At 46.0% G+C, this 13,723-nt stretch overlaps 1 protein-coding gene across 3 annotated transcripts in view; it reads right to left on the bottom strand.

Moving 5' to 3' along the window:
* Positions 1-13,723, bottom strand: part of LOC125456928 (1-acyl-sn-glycerol-3-phosphate acyltransferase gamma-like) — a 65,940-nt gene that overhangs the window by 40,184 nt on the left and 12,033 nt on the right. The window contains exon 1 of one of the 3 annotated variants that reach the window (XM_048540523.2): positions 13,049-13,184. The exons of 1 other annotated variant lie outside the window; for it this stretch is intronic. The gene's annotated coding sequence lies outside the window, so the exon portion shown is untranslated. Of the gene's footprint in view, positions 1-7,324; positions 7,520-13,048; positions 13,185-13,723 lie in introns of those variants that run through there. One more of the 3 variants, XM_048540524.2, reaches the window with a different exon arrangement.

Raw genomic sequence — 13,723 nt, 5'->3', positions numbered from 1 at the left:
GGATGGTGTTCCAACCTGTAATTATACACACTTAGTATTAGAGCTTAGTATTTGGCCTGAAACATTGGGTGGCACTGCCTTGTTCTCTTTAAGCAGACCTAGTAGGGGTTTGTGGCCCATTATTATTACAAATTAAAATCCATAAAGGTATAGGAGGAATTTCCTGACTCCAAATACAACTGCCAAACCCTCAAGAACAAAGAACAAAAGAGAAATACAGCACAGGAACAGGCCCTTCGGCCCTCCAAGCCTGTGCTGATTATCATACCCTGACTAAATTAAAAAACAAGCCATCTGTCCTTATTCAATCCATATCCCTCTATTCCTTCCCTATTCATGAAACTATCAGATGCCTCTTAAATGTTGCCAATGCACCTGCTTTCACCACCTCCTCTGGAAGTGCATTCCACATTCTCTGCGTGAAAAACTTTCCTCACACATCTCCTTTCCATTTTCACCCTCTCACCTTGAGCCTGTGCCTCCTTGTAATTGAAACTTCAACCCTGGGAAAAAGCCTCTGACTCTCCACCCTATCTACGCCTCTCATAATTTTGTAGACCTCTATCAGGTCTCTCTTCAGCCGCCGTCTTTCCAGTGAAAACCGTTCAGTCTTTTTAACGTTTCCTCATAGGCTTGTCTACCTGGACGGATTTATGCTCTGCATTAGCCAAAGTCCTGGATGTATACATTAGTTCCTCTCCATTGGGCCACCTATAAGCTAATACTACCCTGATGCTGTAAGTGGGGTGCATCGCATGTCCACACCAGATCGGGATTGGGATCACAGTGTGCCAACACCTTAGAGGATGATAGACGCTTCTTCACTTCCCAGAAGGCTATGGCTTGGCTACACAGGCATTTCCAAGGCTGGCCATTTAATAGCTGATGCAAAAGTGCCAGGATGGAGGCCATAATAATTCACCAGCCAAGCAAGGACCTAAGCTCCAGTACAGAGGTGGAAGCTGAAGCACCTTCAATTTCCCTTGCTTTAGCTTCCGGGGGTGTAACCTGGTCTTGTTAACTCTGTAGCCCAAGTCAGTCACTTGGGGTGCCTGGAACACAATTTTTTCCCATCTAAGGCGTACACCAGCCTGGGAGAAACATCCAAGTTTTCCAAGCGCTCTATGTCGGTCCTGTCCGTAATGAGCACTCCATCTAGATAGAAGAAGGGTCTAAACCCAAAATGTCAGCTTTCCTGCTCCTCTGATGCTGCTTGGCCTGCTGTGTACATCCAGCTCTACACTGTGTTGTCTTAGATAAATGGCGACCTGGGGTGGATCTTGTAAAATGTTTTCCATCATCTGCTGAAAAATTGTACAGGCTGATGATGCCCCAAGTGTCAGTCTCATATATTGGTACAAACCCCTCATGGGTATTAATTGCAACACACTTCTGGGAATCCTCATCTCACCACAATTGCAGGTATGCATGGCTCATGTCTAGCCTTGTGAGGGACAGCCCTCTTGCCAGCTTTGTGCATAAATGCTCTACGAGAGAGATTGGGTATTTATCTAGCTGTGAAAAACCATTTGTTTAAAATCCCCACAGAGGCGAACTGACCCATTGGGGTTCACAGTTGGTACGATCGATGCTGGACATATAGAACATAGAACATAACAGCACAGTACAGGCCCTTTGGCCCTCGATGTTGTGCCGACCTGTCATACCATACCGATCTCAAGCCCATCTAACCTACAGTATTCCATGTACGTCCATATGCTTATACAATGACGATTTAAATGTACCTAAAGTTGGCGAATCTACTACCGTTGCAGGCAAAGCATTCCATTCCCTTACTACTCTGAGTAAAGAAACTAGCTCTGACATCTGTCCTATATCTTTCACCCCTCAATTTCAAGCTATGCCCCCTTGTGCTCGCCGTCACCATTCTAGGAAAAAGGTTCTCCCTATCCAACCCTCTGATTATTTTATGTTTCAATTAGGTCACCTCTCAACCTTCTTCTCTCTAATGAAAACAGCCTCAAGTCCCTCAGCCTTTCCTCATAAGACCTTCCCTCCATACCAGGCAACATCCTAGTAAATCTCCTCTGCACCCTTTCCAAAGCTTCCACATCCTTCTTATAATGCGGTGACCAGAACTGTACGCAATATTCCAAGTGCGGCTGCACCAGAATTTTGTACAGCTGTAGCATAACCTCTTGGCTCCGGAACTCGATCCCTCTATTAACAAAAGCTGAAACACTGTATGCCTTCTTAACAGCCCTGTCAACCTGGGTGGCAACTTTCAAGGGTCTGTGTACATGGGCACCAAGATCTCTCTGCTCATCTACACTACTAAGAATCTTACCATTAGCCCTGTACTTTGCCTTCCGGTTACTCCAAAGTGCATCACCTCACACTTGTCTGCATTAAACTCCATTTGCCACCTCTCAGCCCAGCTCTGCAGCTTACCTATGTCTCTCTGCAACCTACAGCATCCTTCGTCACTATCCACAACTCCACCGACCTTAGTGTTGTCTGCAAATTTACTAACCCATCCTTCTATGCCCTCATCCAGGACAGCTTTGATGATTCAGAGACAACAAGGTGTAGAGCTGGATAAACACAGCAGGACAAGCAGCATCAGAGGAGCAGGAAAGCAGACATTTCAGGCCTAGACCCTTCTTCAGAAATTTCCTTCACTTTCCAGCCTTGTGATTTCTGCCCATAAGGCAAGTGACACTTAGTGGAACTTGCAGAACCATGGAATTGTTTCCTGGTCAACATGCATGGTGGCCTTGGCACCTCTGATAGTCCCTAGACCTTCCTGAAAAACTTCTGGGTATCTAATTGGGACTTTGCTCAGGTAGCAGTTTACTAATCGATAAATGTTGAGCCAATCTATAAGAAACTTTCTCAACCAATTTTGCCCCACCAAGCTTGGGCCTGAGCCAGAACCAACGTAGTGCCCTTAATACGAGTTCTCAACCTGATCGAGATATTGCTCAAACTTAAGGGTTGGTGTCCAGAGTGAAATTTGTTAAAGACTGGTTCTGTAATCATTGAGACAGCCTCACCAGTATTGACCTCCATTAGAATTTCTTGCTAAGAAATTTAACTTTTCCAAGCCAGACATAGAACATAGAACATTACAGCACAGTACAGGCCCTTTGGCCCTTGATGTTGTGCCGATCTGTCATACCGATCTGAAGTCCATCTAACCTACACTATTCCATGTACGTCCATATGCTTATCCATAGTTGGACTTTGACAGTGTACACTCTCCTGGATACCGGCCTATGAATTCTTTTACTCAGTTTAAGTCTAATGGGACTCTTGCTGTCTCGAGTCCACATAGTAGCAGCAACTACAATGGCTTCTCAGCCCAGATCCTGAAGAAAATTTTAATTGTTTGGCCAAGGTTTGACTTCGTTCTGGGGTTTTGCTGCAGGTTGACTTACAATCTCTCTGTTCAGGATATGTCCTACTCAAGGCTTTGCAATTGCCTTTACTCAAGTGATGTTCCCTAAGCTCAAGTGGACTGGCGAGTGCGTCCACTTCCATTGGAATACCCTGTAACTCATCAGCACCACTTCCTGCACTTTCCCGTGATGAAATTAGTTGTAGTACCTGCTTGAAGTCCAGCCGAGCTTCAGCCAATAGGCACTTTGGCATGGTTACATCATTAATCCCACTTTCATCATCACTAAAATAACTCCACAGAGGCCAGTGTTCAATCACCAAGTCCCCCTTTACTTACATGTGGATTGTCCTTGACACTGATCCAGGTCCCTCAGAGTGAAAAGGATGTCTGACACCCCTGTTCATATCTGTCAACCAAAGTTCTCTAATTGGACCAGATTAACAGCTCCAATCAGGCAACTCTTATTCTATGAGGTCCACCTGGTTGATCACCGCAGGTACTTTCTAGATGGTATGAAGTTAAATACAGCGGATGTCTAAAGAGACTTGGGGGTTCAGGGTGCACAGACCTTTAAAATGTCACAAACTGGTGCAGAAACTATTCAATGAAGCTAAGGGAATGGTGGCCTTTATATCTAGGGGACTGGAGTGTCAGGGTGCAGAGGTTATGCAGCAGCTGTACAAAACCCAGGGTGGTGTACTGCGGGTGGACCTGGGCACTACACCTTAGGAAGGATAGATTGGCCTTGGAGGGATTACAACGTAGGTTTACAACAATGATACCTGGACTTTAGGGGTTAAGCTATGAGAGATTATACAAATTAGGCCTGTTTTCTCTAGAATTTAAAAGGTGAAGGGGTGATCTGATCAAAGTCTTCAAGATATTAACAGGAAAAAAACAGGAGAGATAAACTTCAATTATTTCCACTGGTTGGGAATTCTAGAACTAGGGACATAGTCTGAGAATTAGGGCCAGACTGTTCAGGGGAGATAATTGGAAGCATTTCCACACACAAAGGGTGAGAGGTTTGGAACGCTCTTCCACAAACAGTAGTTCATGATAGAGGTATATGGAGTTAGGCCACATTTCAGTCATAATCATACTGATTGGCAGAATAGGGGCTGAACTATCTCCTCTTGTTCCTATAAGTTTAATGTAACTCACTACTCTTGAGTTTTATATTCTGGAATTAAACCCCAGTGTGTTGATTCTATTTTTACTCACCTTGCTACTCTCTGATGCTACTTTTAATGATTTGCTCATTTGAATTCTTCAATCCCTTTAGTCTTCTCGATTCGCTATTTAATTTTCTAAGGTTAGTGGATATTCCATTCTATTAAAGGGAATGACATCCCAGTAGCAGAGACATTAAGCACATTGTCCAGGAGATATGCGTGGCAAGTTCATTACACAGAGGGTGGTGGGTGCCTGGAACGTGTTGCCAGCGGAGGTGGTAGATGCAGACACGTTGGCGTCTTTTAAGATATATTTGGACAGGTACATGGATGGGCGGGGAGCAAATGGACACAGACTGTTAGGCAGAGGATCTTGATCAGCACAGGCTTGGAGGGCCGAAGGGCCTGTTCCTGTGCTGTAGTTTTCTTTGTTTGTTTGTTTTACATAGGAGGCCCTTCAGCCCATCGAGGCTGCACCAACCTATCTACACTACTCCCACTTTCCAGCACTTAGCCTTGAATGTTACGACATTTCAAGTGTTCAAACAAGTGCTTTTTAAAGGTTGGGATATTTCCTGCCTCTACTATCCTCCCAGGCAGTGCATTCCAGACACCCACCAACCACTAGGTGAGAAACATTTCCTTAAGTCTCCCTTCAACATCCTGCCTTTCACTTTTAAAATTAACTTTCAATCGGGGGAACAGCTGTTTTGTACCCACCCTGCCTATGCCCCTCATAAACAGATTATCCTCCGTCCTAGCCTTCTCAGTTCTAATGAAAACAACCCAAGCTGATCCAGCCTCTCTTCATCGCTAAACTGCTCCATTTCAGGCAACGTCCTGGACAGTCTCCTCTGCACCTCCTCCACTGCAATCATATCCTTCCTATAGAGCTGTGATCTGACCAAAGTCCTATACAGCTCCAACGTAACGTCCCTGCTCTTATCATCTATGCCACGACTGATAAAGGCAGTGTCCCACATGCCTTCTGAATGACCCTGTTAACCCACCCTACCACCTTCAGGGATTTGTGATCAAGCACCCTAAACCTCGCAGTTCCACTGAGCTTCCTAGTATCCTGCCATACATCGAATGCTCCCTTGTCTTATTCCTTCTTCACTTATACTAAATTTCATTTGCCACTTAATCACCCAGTCTGCAAGTTTTCTCTTATCATCTTGTATTTTGTGTTTTTCAGCGTTAGCTTCCCCCCCCACCAAACTGGTATCAACTGCTAGACTTTATACTGAGTTGCTCATTTTGAAACTGATGTTCTTAATTTGAATGATATAAAACAGTTGGTTCAGCACAGATCCTCATAGAACAGAGTTTTTTTGCATTCTTTCTGGAATGAGAATGGGCTAGCATTTATTACCCATCCCTAATTGCCCTTGGACACAGTACCTTGCTTGGCCATTTCAGCTAAGAGTCCTAAAGCACATTTGTGAACCAGATGGATTTTTACAACAATCAATGATAGTTTCGTCATTGCCCACTAGTACGAAGAGCAACTTTCAATCTCAGATTTGTTAATTGGATTTAAATTGACCCATGTGCCCACAGCATTAGTTTGCATCTCTGGATTACTAGTCCAGTGGCATTACTACTTTGCCACTGTCATGTTTTTTCAATCACTAGCTTACTGTTCTTTTTGGATTTTAGCCAATTTGCTATCACTTCAGTACTTGTACTAAAACTTCTTTATGTGCTACATTATTGAGGACTTAATGACATCCAGTGTGTTTTTCCTCGTTTATTTTGTGAAGGTTTCTATCAGGTTATTAAGCAGAATCTAGCCTTTGAGAATCCCAATGTCAGAAGTCATATTATGCGGCTTTCTCCCCTCTCAGTATAGGTTATAGTATTGTTGCTATCAACGGCATTTAGCTGATTGATCTACATTTCCCAGGTCTTGCCCAATATCCTTTTATCCTTTCCTTACGGTAGGGCAAGCAATCCCAGCTTTGCCAGTCTCTCCAGTGTTTTATAAAGATTTACCCTTACAACATTGCACTTGCAGCAATTCATCTTTTGAGTAAGCTAACAGTCCTGTATATTAAGTACTTTCTCAACTCGTCCTGACAGATTTTGTCCTTCCTTCAAATTGTGCCTTTCATTCTACACTTCCTTCAATCATTGAGTTTTCAGCACAGTCTATGCTGCTGGAAACGATCCACACTGCTCCGAGGAAAAGGGAATCTGCTATGTCTTTGCCAATTTCACCAGCGTATCCATGCCTTCTGAAACACTTTCATTACTTACTGCATTTCTGAGCTTTCTAACATCCGCAGATTTTGAAATTTTACCCTACATTATCAACCTAAGGTTGACCGTGCAAGTCAAAAAGAGAATCAGTTCAAACATCACAGCCAGGGCTACTTCCGAAGATAACTGCTTACCACTAATCACTTTACAGAGTTGATATTTCAGGTTGAAGACATTACATCACAAGTCATTAAGCATGTCTATTACATGAAGAACTTGGAAAACTTATTTGAATAAAATTTGCCTTTAACAAATCAGTGCTGACTTACATTTACCAACTCATTTCGTTCCAAACACCAATCGATTGGGAGCCAGATTGGGCACATCAGCCATAAAACATGCCAATACACACACACACACAATCAGCTCAAGAAACCAGCAGTGCTGATGGTGAGCTGGTAACCAAGGAACATAGTACTCCAGAGAGACAGGACTGTGTGGAAGGATGAATGTCAAAAACATGACTGCATTCCTCAGGAAAACACACCATGAACATTATACCCTCAGAGATCATACGTACCAAAATTTCCACGCATGCTTGCTATTGCTGATCCACACATCAATGATCTCAATTAACAGCAGAGCAACTTTGAGGGGCTAAATGGCCTCCTTTTGCTCCAATAAGAGTGCACTAGATTAGCTACAGAACCAGAGGAAAGTCACACAATCCACTGAGCTCAGACCATGAAAGGCAGTCCTCCCACCCTCACAGTCAGAGACCTCTGAACAAACACTAACTGTACTGTGATAACACAAAGTTTACATCCAGAGAACAATAAAACCCACAAATTGCAGGAAACAAAGTCGAGACCTGTCTGAGAGCGACAGCACTGATATAGCTGGCCTCCAGTATCTACGTACACTTACACATATTTGAAAAGCACAGGCTGTTCTGTGGTAAGAAGGCAATCTAATTTTAATAAACTCACAGAGTTCACACAGTGATCAAAGTCCCACTGTGCAAGCGAGTAAACCTGCATCAACACAGTGGCTCAGTGGTTACAACAGCTTGACCCAGGTTCACTTCCACCCTCCGGTGACTGTGTGGAGTTTGCACATTCTCCCCATGTCTGAGTGGGTTTCCTCCAGGTGCTCCGGTTTTCTCCCGCAGTCCAAAGATGTACAGGCTAGGTGAACTGGTCATGTTAAATTGCCCATTGTATCTGGGAATGTGTAGGTTAGGTGGGTTAGCCATTGGAAATGTGGCATTATGGCGATAGATCTAGGTGGGATGCTCTTCAGAGGGTAGGTAAGGACTCAATGGGCCAAGTGGCCTGCTTCCACACTGTTGCGATTCTATGATTCTTACTGAGCATACCCGCAGTCAGTTGCTCTGTTTCTCTACAGTATGGTTGCGTTCAAGGTGCAGAGACCAGGTAAAGGCTGGTGCATGAACAGAACTCCAACGGAGGGGAAGCTTACCTAAACAGCTCAAAGTGTGTGTAAAAATAATATCCCCCTTTCCACGTGCGTCATGACATCACCAAGCAACAAGGATTCTAAACACTGAGGGAGTTCATGCTGCCTGCACACCCACCCGTACTGACACAGGAGGCAATAGCTGTGCTAGCTATAGACAGGTGTGCATGCACACAGCTTTTCAATCCCCAAAATAGTCCTGTGATCTTAAGTGATGATGGATTGAGAAAGGCTGATGCCTAAAGGGACTTGTGGGTCCTTGTAAACTGGTCACTGAAAGTAAATAGAGAGGTGCAACAAGCTGTTAGGAAGGCAAATAATACAGTGGCCTTCATTGCAAGAGGATTGGAATTCGGTAATGAAATCTTACAGCATCTGTGCAGGGTTTTGGCGAGACCACTTGTAGCAGTGTGCAGTTTGGGTCACTTTACCCAAGAAAAGAATAATTTACCACATAGGAAGTGCAGAAAAGGTTCAAAAGACTGATTTCTGGGGATGGCAGGAGTGTTATGTGGGGACAGATTTGGTCAATTGGGCCTGCAGTCACTGCAGTTGAAAGAATGAGAGGGTATCTCAGTGAAATGTAAAATTCCGAGAGGGGTGGACAGACAGGGATAATGTTTCCCCGGCAAGGGGCTACAAAATGTATCAAGAAATCAAGATGTATGTTGGGCCACAGAGGTGGTGAACCCGAGGAATTCTCGACTGTGGAGGGAAGTCACTGAATCAGACGCAAATAGATTTCTAGATGCTAAAAGGGGTATGTGGGTGGGGATGTGAAGAGGAATATGGTATTGAGACAGACATTCAGCCACGATCGTGTTGAATGTAGACCAGGCTTGATGGTTTAGAATGATCTGCCCCTATTCCTATTTTTGACACTGCTGTGTTTCCAGCTGTTCCCCTCAACTGACTGAGCCAAGTCCAGCAGAAATGAACAGCAATAAAGACAAGGAGAATGCTGGAGGAACTCAGCAGGTCTGGTAGGACCTGCGGAGAGAGAAACACACTTTCTCAGCCCTGTCTGACTGTTCCTCAGAAAAGATGGGAACTAGAAACTGAGGGGTGCACAGAGCAAAAGGCAGAGCAAGTGTTCTTGATAACAATGGAAAATATAAACATAGAACAAGCGTTAATGGTAAGTGTTAATCGTAAAAAAGACACCAGCTCTGCTGAGAGCCAATGCACCCAAATGAGACACTGAGCAGTGGAGCAGTGATCAACAGAACACTGGGCTTCTCTGGCACCATGCAGCAGGCTGAGAGCAGAAACAAAAGCATGACAGCAAGATGGTGTGTGGAAATCGCAAGTAGATAGGAGGTCATTTTGGACTCAAAATGTTAATTCTGTTTCTCTCTCCACTGCTATTGCCAGATCTGCCGAGTTTCCCCAGTACTTATTTTATTTTAAGACTTCTAACATCTACAGTATTTTGGTTTTATTAGAGAGAGACTGCAAGTGACTAAATGATGATAAATCAGGTCGGGCCCTTGTTCAGCAACATGCCCATTTTTAGCCTTGCCAAATTATCATGTAGCCACGATGTACAGAGTAAGACATTATGCAAGGACAAACATTGATGTGTTAGTCAGGAGGCATGAAGTCATTCTGATGTCAGGACAAGACAAGATGTGGGATATGGGGAACAGCAATCTTCATTCACTAAAAAAGACATTTAAGCAGATACTGACCATACCCCATGAGCAGCTGTGGATTCACACAGTGATGGTATCAATTAAAGAAAATAAAACACACAATGTAATTTGAAAAGGCCATCTGACAACATCAGTCACAGAGTTCACTCACAGAAGGCCACATTAACAATGGCCTTTGGACAAAGCATTGCTAAATGATACCAACATAACTGTCAAACTTCTGGACTTTGACCCATCAGCTGGTCACCTCAGGCAGCGATATCGGAACAAAGGACACAGCACAGGGCACGACAGTCAAGGAAATACTAACACACCATCTCAACTGTACACCACATCAAATAAATTCCATTCGAAAAGCCAGCAGTTGCTGCTTCTCCGAGTCCCACAGACAACCCACAGAGCTGTTTCCTGAAAGAAAAGCATTTTTCAGAGGCCACACTATTTTATGCAGTATTTTATCCAGTTCCTAAATCAACGAACACCATACAAAAGCAAGACAGTTTGGCCAAGAATTCTACCAGTGACAAACCTGTTCACAACCAGTACTGTTCACAACTGTCAGAACACAGAGACAGACCTGTCCCCCCACCGGTACTGTACCCCAGTGTTAGACAGAGACAAACCTGTCCCCACCGGTACTGTGCCCCAGTGTTAGACAGAGACAAACCTGTCCCCACCGGTACTGTACCCCAGTGTTAGACAGAGACAAACCTGTCCCCCCACCGGTACTGTACCCCAGTGTTAGACAGAGACAAACCTGTCCCCCCACCGGTACTGTACCCCAGTGTTAGACAGAGACAAACCTGTCCCCACCGGTACTGTACCCCAGTGTTAGACAGAGACAAACCTGTCCGCCCACCGGTACTGTACCCCAGTGTTAGACAGAGACAAACCTGTCCCCCCACTGGTACTGTACCCCAGTGTTAGACAGAGACAAACCTGTCCCCAGCGGTACTGTATCCCAGTGTTAGACAGAGACAAACCTGTCCCCCCACCGGTACTGTACCCCAGTGTTAGACAGAGACAAACCTGTCCCCCCACCGGTACTGTACCCCAGTGTTAGACAGAGACAAACCTGTCCCCACCGGTACTGTACCCCAGTGTTAGACAGAGACAAACCTGTCCCCACACCGGTACTGTACCCCAGTGTTAGACAGAGACAAACCTGTCCCCCACCGGTACTGTACCCCAGTGTTAGACAGAGACAAACCTGTCCCCCCACCGGTACTGTACCCCAGTGTTAGACAGAGACAAACCTGTCCCCCCACCGGTACTGTACCCCAGTGTTAGACAGAGACAAACCTGTCCCCCCACCGGTACTGTACCCCAGTGTTAGACAGAGACAAACCGGTCCCCCCACCGGTACTGTATCCCAGTGTTATACAGAGACAAACCTGTCCCCCACCAGTAATGAACCTCAGTGTTAGACAGAGACAAACCTGTCCCCCCACCGGTACTGTACCCCAGTGTTAGACAGAGACAAACCTGTCCCCCCACCGGTACTGTACCCCAGTGTTAGACAGAGACAAACCTGTCCCCCCACCGGTACTGTACCCCAGTGTTAGACAGAGACAAACCTGTCCCCCCACCGGTACTGTACCCCAGTGTTAGACAGAGACAAACCTGTCCCCCCACCGGTACTGTACCCCAGTGTTAGACAGAGACAAACCTGTCCCCCACCGGTACTGTACCCCAGTGTTAGACAGAGACAAACCTGTCCCCCCACCGGTACTGTACCCCAGTGTTAGACAGAGACAAACCTGTCCCCCCACCGGTACTGTACCCCAGTGTTAGACAGAGACAAACCTGTCCCCCCACCGGTACTGTATCCCAGTGTTATACAGAGACAAACCTGTCCCCCACCAGTAATGTACCTCAGTGTTAGACAGAGACAAACCTGTCCCCCCACCGGTACTGTATCCCAGTGTTATACAGAGACAAACCTGTCCCCCACCAGTAATGTACCTCAGTGTTAGACAGAGACAAACCTGTCCCCATCGGTACTGTATCCCAGTGTTATACAGAGACTGCGCCATCCCCACTGCTACTGTACCCCAGTGTTACACAGAGACTGCCCCATCCCCACTGCTACTGTACCCCAGTGTTATACAGAGACAGCCCCGTCCCCACCGGTACTGTACCCCAGTGTAATGCAGTGACAGACCCGTCCCAAACGGTAATGCACCCCAGTGTATAACAGAGACAAGCCTGTCCCCCACTGGTACTGCATCCCAGAGATACACAGAGACAAACCTGTCCCCAACCAGTACTGTACCCCAGTGTTATGCAGAGGCAAACCTGTCCCCCACCGGTACTGTACCCCAGTGTTATACAGGAACAGCCCTGTCCCCACCGGTACTGTATCCCAGTGTAATACAGAGACAGCCCCGTCCCCACCAGTACTGTACCCCAGAGTTATACAGTGACAGATCCGTCCCCCACCGGTACTGTATCAGAGTGTACTACAGTGACAGAACAGTCCCCACCGGTACTGCACCCCACTATAATACAGAGACAAACCTGTCCCTCACCGGTACTGTACCTCAGAGATATACAGAAACAAAACTGTCCCCCACCGGTACTGTACCCCAATGTTATACAGGGACAGCCCCGTCCCCACCGGTACTGTATCCCAGTGTTATACAGGAACAGAGCTGTCCCCCACCGGTGCTGGACCCCAGTGTTATACAGAGGCAAACCTGTCCCCTACCGGTACCGTACCCCAGTGTTATACAGGGACAGCCCCATCCCCACCGGTACTGTACCCAGGAGTAATACAAAGACAAACATGTCCCCCACCGGTACGGTACCCCAGTGTTATACAGAGACAAACCTGTCCCCCACTGGTACTGTACCCGTGTTGTACAGTGAGAGCCCCGTCCCCGCCGGTACTGCAGCCCAGAGTTATACAGTGACAGACGTGTCCCCACCGGTACTGTACCCCAGTGTTATACAGTGACAGCCCTGTCGCCACCGGTACTGTACCCCAGTGTTATACAGGGACAGACCTGTCCCCACTGGGACTGTACCCCAGTGTTATACAGGGACAGCCCCGTCCCCACCAGTACTGTACCCCAGTGTTATACAGAGACAAACATGTCCCCATCGGTACTGTACCCTAGTGTTATACAGTGACAGCACTGACCCACCAGTACTGTGCTGGTGCTTACCAGTAAGTGTAGTATGCCAAGGCAAACAATAGGAGTGTGAGGCAAAGCCCCAAGAACAGCAAGTAGGCAGTCTGTGTTGCCGTCATCTTCAAAATCACAGCGCTGCCAAACAGAGCAGTGACAGGGTCTCCGAGCCAGCTGTGTAAATCCACAGCAGATTATGACCAAACTCATCTGGGTAAATCTGACAGCACAGCAACCGGCTCCCAGAAATCACTTCCTCAGCAAGTCAGGGATCAGAGCTAACAGAAGACTTGCTCCTTCACTGGAACACTACTCTCATTATTCCAAAATTAATACCAAGAATAATCCTCACAAATTGTTGCTGCCTTATAGAAAAGAATGATTCAGGAATTCTTTCTCCACAGAGAAAATCTTGTGGGAATGTGTGCACACTGCTTGCTTCATAATCCCTTAACAAGCTTAAATATTACAATGTTCAAATGTCCTGGATCAGTCTCAGCGTATTTACATCAACCCAGTGCTCAAACAGTAATCCTCACATTCCACCACCTCTCCCCTCAACCCCATATGCCATCACAAAATAAACCAGCGATGTGCCACAAGGATCGGCACTGGGTCCACTCCTTTGTGTCATTTTATATAAATGATCTGGATGTGCATATTGGAGTAATGATTAGTAAGTTGGCAGAATACGCCAAAGTATGTGGTATA

This window comes from Stegostoma tigrinum, chromosome 12 (assembly GCF_030684315.1).
Source record: "Stegostoma tigrinum isolate sSteTig4 chromosome 12, sSteTig4.hap1, whole genome shotgun sequence".
NCBI classification, from domain to species: Eukaryota; Metazoa; Chordata; class Chondrichthyes; order Orectolobiformes; family Stegostomatidae; genus Stegostoma; species Stegostoma tigrinum.
Note: the sequence above shows the minus strand (reverse complement) of the source record. Positions and strands in the feature narration are given on the sequence as shown.